We start from the raw sequence: 6,754 nt of genomic DNA on the forward strand, positions 1-6,754 counted from the left end.
CACACAGACAACAAGTATAAGCAACTCTATCATATTAACACATATATCATACTTGACTAAACCCAGAGATACGGGCTCGGCCCACACTCTAGTACTAGCATCTCGTCTACACGGGTCGGCCTTGGTGCCTTAGACCCGTTCCTACTGGAAAGGAAACTCACCTTGAAATAGTTGCTGGTCTGTGTGGGAACTGATCACCTACTACTGCTGCTGCTGCTTCGGAAACCCTCCGGCTGCAATTCCCACAACATACTCAATCAAACACTGCTCACTGACCTTTGGGTAAAATGACCATTTTACCCCTGACCATGCCCTAAGTCAAAGTCAGAGTCAACTTTCAGTTGACCTGACTCGCCGAGTTGGCTTTCCAACTCGCCGAGTCCCTACACAAATGACTGTCCTGAATCCCGATACTACCCGTCGAGTTAGGCGACGACTCGACGAGTTCACCTTCTTAGCCAATATTCAAGTCCTTCATCCTACTCGCCGAGTTGTATGAACAACTCGTCGAGTTCATCTTCATCCGATGAACACTTATGCTAAGACTCGCCGAGTTGTATGAACAACTCGTCGAGTCCATCTTCATCCGAAGAACACTTATGCTGCGACTCGCCGAGTTGTATGAACAACTCCCCGAGTCTGTTCTTGATCTAAGGAGATTGCCTTGAACTCGCCGAGTCAGGGCATTGACTCGCCGAGTATCTCCATAGATGAGTTAAGCTTCCGACTCACTGAGTCACACCCCGTGACTCACTGCTCACTCGACACTACGAAAAAGGGACAAACTCAGAGACTCGCGAACAGACTCGCCGAGTCATATGAACGACTTGCCGAGTCGTTGCCATGCACCCACTAAAAACACGGATTTGCTCGATTCCAGTCCATGCCATTCACAGATCTGGACTTCTAGGACACGAATCACACGTAAAGTTTCCAACTTTATGTAAGAATATTCACCAATATGGATTTTAGGGCTCAAAATGCCTCAAAAGGGAGATCTAGGGTGAACAAGCAACATGGGGCCATAAAGCTAACAGATTTGAGCTCCTGGAGCTCAATCTTGCCAAGATCTAAGGGCCAATCAGCTTATTACGAGATAATTTGCACATACAAACTTGGGGTTTGGCTCAAGAATGACTTACATGAAGTAATAAGCATAGAAACAGGGGAAAAATGGATTATACCTCAAAGGAATTGCTGAAAGAGTGCAAGGATGCCTGGATTCCTTTCCTTCCTCTTGATCTACTTCCCCTTCTTCCTCAAAACCTTCAAGAACACACACAATAGCCTCAAACTCTCAAAGAACAAGCTTAGAACGTGGGTTGGGAGCTCTGGGGAGAGAATGGGGGCTGGCCTGGGCGGATAAGTCCTTTAAATAGGGTGCAAACCCCTGAAACTTAGGGTTTCATCCAACAGCTGTGACTCGCCGAGTCCAGGATATGGACTCGCCGAGTCGCCAACTTAAACGTGTCCCGGGTCCCGCATCCACTTAGCGAGTCGGACCTATGACTCGCCGAGTCCAAGGCTAAAAGAAAGGAAATACTCAAATAACATTTACGTACCAGGAACCGGGTGCTACATACGCCCAGCGTACGAGGTCAAGTACGCACAGCATACTCCGGTTCTTATCCATCCTCCGAGTGCAAGCCACGTGCGAGACAGCTGGAGCTCCTATCCGAAGTTACTCCCCGCGTAGCCAAGGATTACGCCCAGCGTAGTCCGAGGCCTCATAGGGTATAAAAAGGGGCGAGGGTCTCCGCATTTTTCACACCATTTCTCATTCTCTCTCTAGTTTCTTTCTCTCTCTAAGGGTTTTAACCCTCCCTAAGCCTAGGTGATCCCCTAGCACCCTAAGGAAGCCCCGAGGCTCCCGGAGTCCCGAGAAAAAGGATCTTTCAGTTTCGGAAACGCTGCTCCGAGCAAAGCCCGGTTTTCTTTAAAATCCGCTGTAAGTGAGCTACGATTACGCAATTTTTAATATAGCTTCCAAATAATTATATTAATGTTATTAGGTCCTTAAAATAATTATTTGGGCTATTATTATGAGTTATATTGAGTATTATTTAACGCTTATATAATAATAATAATAATAATAATAATAGTCAAACTATTAATTTGTCGCGGTTATCGTTAGACTAAACCCTTGTAACGCCCGTTTATTTATTAGTTAAATAAATTAATTAATGAACGAATGGTAGCCTAAAAGAAATAATTATATATGCAGGGTGTTGGATTCGAGGAGTTAATTGCCACATTTTTAGAAGTTGGGGGTTAAAAGTGTGAGTTTGGGACTCATTTTATAAATATTCATGAAGACAGGGGCTCCGTGGTAATTATTTCGATTTTATTTAAAAAGGAAATGAGGTGGAAGGACTGATTATGTCATAATTAAGATATTAGGGACTGTTTGGTAAACTTTGTACCTAAGGTGTAAATGATTTTAATGTTAGGGGTTTAAATGGTAATTTATGGGGTATGTTTGAAGAAATTGTGGAAAGGAGGGACCAGAGGTGTTATTTGGACGCAAAGTTTGTATGGAGTCAAGGTTTAAACCGTGTTATCCCCCCCTTGTCGCATCTTACACCCTAACCCTAGCAACCATTTTGCGGCCACCACTCTCCCTTCAACCACCTCTGGCGCCGCACCCCTCTCCACTGTCAAGGTCACAAGCATTGTTGCCTTGCCGATGAGCACCATCGTGATGTAGTTGTCTGGATCGTAAGAGAACCATGGATGCCGGCGAGAATGCCCACTACCATATCATCCTTGCCGACGACAACAAGGCCGTTGTCGTAGCCGTTTACGCCGCCTCCCTCGTCTGTGAAGCCAGAGAAACGAGACCACGATGGGGCCACCATATCAGTCGACAGCGAGGCAGGGAGACGCCAACCGCCACTGTTGCATCGATGTTTCCGATGCTACCCAGATCAATCTTCGCCATCTCCTGCCCGGCAGTCACCGACGAAGCCGCTGAAGCTGATTCCTCCGTCGCCAACCTTCTCTTTCTCGTCTGAGGTGTCACTGCATGGTGGGTGCTCGTGCTTCATGTGTGTGTGTGTGTGTGCGTTTGTGGGCTGTCATCGCCAAACCTCCGCTGCCGACCGTTATACGCCACCAAGAAGGTGGCTGGGTCCTTCCACAACCAGGGCATGTGTATGTGGCAGTGTTTTTCCACTGTTGGCGTGTGTATGTAGTTGAAGTTCTCGGAAATGGAATCACCACCACCATAGGGTGGTGGCTGCCACCATACACCACCGTGTTTATGTGTGAGTGTTAGTTAGTTAGTTAGTGTGTGTGTGTGTGTGTTTAGGTTTGGATAAAAGTATTGTAATTGTAACCGGAAAGAAAAATAATGAAAAGAAGCTAAAAACCACCACCGTAGGGTGGTGGCTGCTGCCTCCTGCCGCCACCGGCCGCCGTGTCGGGTGGCGGTGTGCTTTGATGGTGTTTGGACTTGTTTGGATGATTGGACAAAGGACTAAAACCCTAATGGGCCCAATGAAGCTTAATGGACTCTATTGGACCCAATAAGACTTAATGGGCTTAATAAAACCTTAATGGACCCTAACAAAACCCTAATGGGCGTAATGATATTCTAGTGGGCTTAATAGGCCCAATAAAGCCCTAATTGATTTAAAAGCCCAACAAATTAATTAATGGACTAGTATTGGGTTGGAAACCCTAATTAGGGGGAATTAATCGGGACACACGAGAATTATTTAATAACTGGGGATATTAAATAATAATCGTTGGCAAAGACTAATCTAAGCAATATGGGACTTAATGGATTAAGTGCTTAATGGGTTAAGTAGGAAACTTAAACCTAATCATCATTTTATGTAAAACCCTAATTTCATTTGGGTTTATGGTTGGGCCTTTCTGTTGGGCCTTAATGATTGGGATATCAAATGGGCTATCCAAGATCAAGCAAATGGTCTAGAGCAATTTAATGGGCCTAGGGTAAGGCCCAAGTAAGGGGCTTGGGCCCAATTTAGAAAATTGGGCCATAGTTTGGGCCTTAATGAGTATATGATGTTGGGCCTCATAATGAGACCATGTATAGGCCTAGGCCCAATTTGGAAAATTGGGCCATGTGTTTCGCTTTGATTCCTAATTGACTTTGGGCCTATGGATTGGGCCTTGGGCTTGAATAAGCCAAGCGAGGGGTAATGTAGTAATTACCCAAATAATGTATGTATGGTTATGTATTGGGACCCAATTATTAATTGGGTGTTATTTTGGTGTTGACAGTTCGGGAATTTGTCAGCCAGCAGCTGGGGTCGTGTCTGCGGGACTTCGGCATGTGTGGGATTGTGTCTTCGAGACTTCTGCAGTGTGAGGTGAGTTACCTTCCAGTAGCGGTGGGTCTACGGCCACAATGCCGGCCTACCAGTAGGAGTTATTGTTAGATGATTGTCTTTGTGATAATTGTCTATGTTTGCTACTACATGTTATGTTTATGTGCTAGCATGATATGATGTTATGTGATAGTGGTAGTAGGGGGTGAAATAGTCCCCGGTTACCGGTCGATAGGGCCAAAGGGGTAGATTAGTACCCAACTATGCTAGACAGGTTATGATATATGTGATATGATATTATGTGGTAGTAGTATGGGTGAAATAGTCCCCACTTACCGGTCGACAGGACCGAAGGGGTAGGTGAGCAACCAGATATGCTAGACAGTATATGACTTATGTGTTTATGTTATGCTTTTATGTGGTAGTGTTAGGGGTGAAATAGTCCCCGGTTACCGGTTGAAAGATACCGAAGGGGAGGCCAGCACCCAGATATGCTAGGCAGTATCCGGTCGAGAGGACCGAAGGGGAGCCCAACACCCAGGTATGCTAGGCAGTATCCGGTCGAGAGGACCGAAGGGGTGGCTAGCACCCAGATATGCTAGACAGTATCCGGTCGAGAGGACCGAAGGGGTAGGTCGGGCACCCAGATATGCCTGACAATATATGTATGTTATATGATTGTGTGGTATGTGGTATGATGGGGGAACTCACTAAGCTTCGTGCTTACGGTTTTCAGTTTTGGTTTCAGGTACTTCGTGTTTAAAGGAAAGGAGCCGGCTTGATCGCAGCGCATCACACTATGGTTTTCCGCACATGAGATCTTTGGGATTACACTTTGATATTGTTTTATGATAACATGTTTGATTATTTCTACTTTGGTTTTGATATGACATGATATTACAAATGTTTTATTACACTGTTGGTTTTATAATGACGTATTTAAAAATGAAATTTTTGCCCTGTATTTTTGGGATGTTACAACCCTAGTGGTATTGATACTAGGTTTTATCGAAGGAAATTGTTTTGAGAGTATCGAAGCGATGTCCGAGTGCTGAGTCACCACCTTTCAAATGAGTGCATGGTTACTTTCATCTTACACATAGATATGAAGTATTATATATAAATTATGTGTTATGCGTGCATATTATCTGATTACCTGCTGTCTATGCTAGTTGAACGATTTTATACATGTTTTAAACGATTTAAAATGTATATGTATTTTATATCTACAAAAATGTTGGGATAAAACATGGGTAGATATAATAGATGGAATATGACTTGGACGATGAATTGAGAGGTGTTATAGACCACGAGGTGAGGGTGAGAGGTGAACGATGTGAGAAGCCTTTTCCCAAACGATGGCCCCGTCATTCAGCAGAGTATGGATGACAACCACGGACTATTCTAGACAGTCCCGTGGAACACTAGCAGGCTTGCAACCTGTAAGTGTTGTGAACGACGTGTTCACTCGGTGTACTCTAAACCTTGGCGATCATGCAGACTTGATGCCCAAACCCTAGCGATCATGCAGACTTGATGCCTAAACCCTGGTGATCATGCAGACTTGGTGCCAACACCCTGGCGACTATGCAGACTTAGTGCCTGATGTATAAATTCCGGCGACTATGCAGACTTAGTTCCTAAACCCCGGTGACGATGGACTCCGTGCCGATTCCTTAGGATGATCCTTAGGAATGTTTGAACGAGGAAGGGTTGATTCTTAGGGTAGACCGTTAAGAGTAAAGAAGATAATGGGGTTGGGTAATTGGGTTGATTGTTTGATTGTTTAAACATAATAATTATATTATTGTGGGTTGAAAACCCTATGTACTCACCAGGTTTCCCAACTTGACCCACTCAGTTTATTTATATCACAGGTGTTGATATGAAGTCACATTACACTGAGAGATTTAAAGAGATGTAGATCACTAGTGTAAATAAATGTAAGTTTTGTTTATGCTTATGTTTCTGTATTAACGATGACATCTCAAATGTTTTAAAATGAATAAAATACGGTTCTTCGAAAATGTTTTAATAACGTATTTATCGTGTTTTTCTGGGAACAAATTCAGCAACATTTTTATTAAAAGAAGTACTCTAATTTTTATAAAGCATAAACAAAGTCGGTCTTTTCTGGCCATGAAAATGTGGATGTCACAGTTGATATCAGAGCATTAGTTTAAGCGAACTAGGAATATGGATTTATTTCTAGACTTAAACTTAGAATGCTAAGCGATGATTGTGAGGTGTGAGCACTTGCTTATTTTAGAAATGATGCCTAAATTGATTTTATGTGCTAAATGATTTGTTATGCTATAGTTTGATCGGATCTATGGTCTGTTGCCGACCAGATCTGGAAACCTTATGTGTTTAGGATTCTAAACGTACGAATACGATATTAGAACTAGCATATAAATGTTTCGGAGGGATAAGGATGATTTAAACGTCAATCCAAA

The sequence above is a fragment of the Lactuca sativa genome, chromosome 6 (genome assembly GCF_002870075.4).
Source record: "Lactuca sativa cultivar Salinas chromosome 6, Lsat_Salinas_v11, whole genome shotgun sequence".
Classification (NCBI taxonomy): Eukaryota; Viridiplantae; Streptophyta; class Magnoliopsida; order Asterales; family Asteraceae; genus Lactuca; species Lactuca sativa.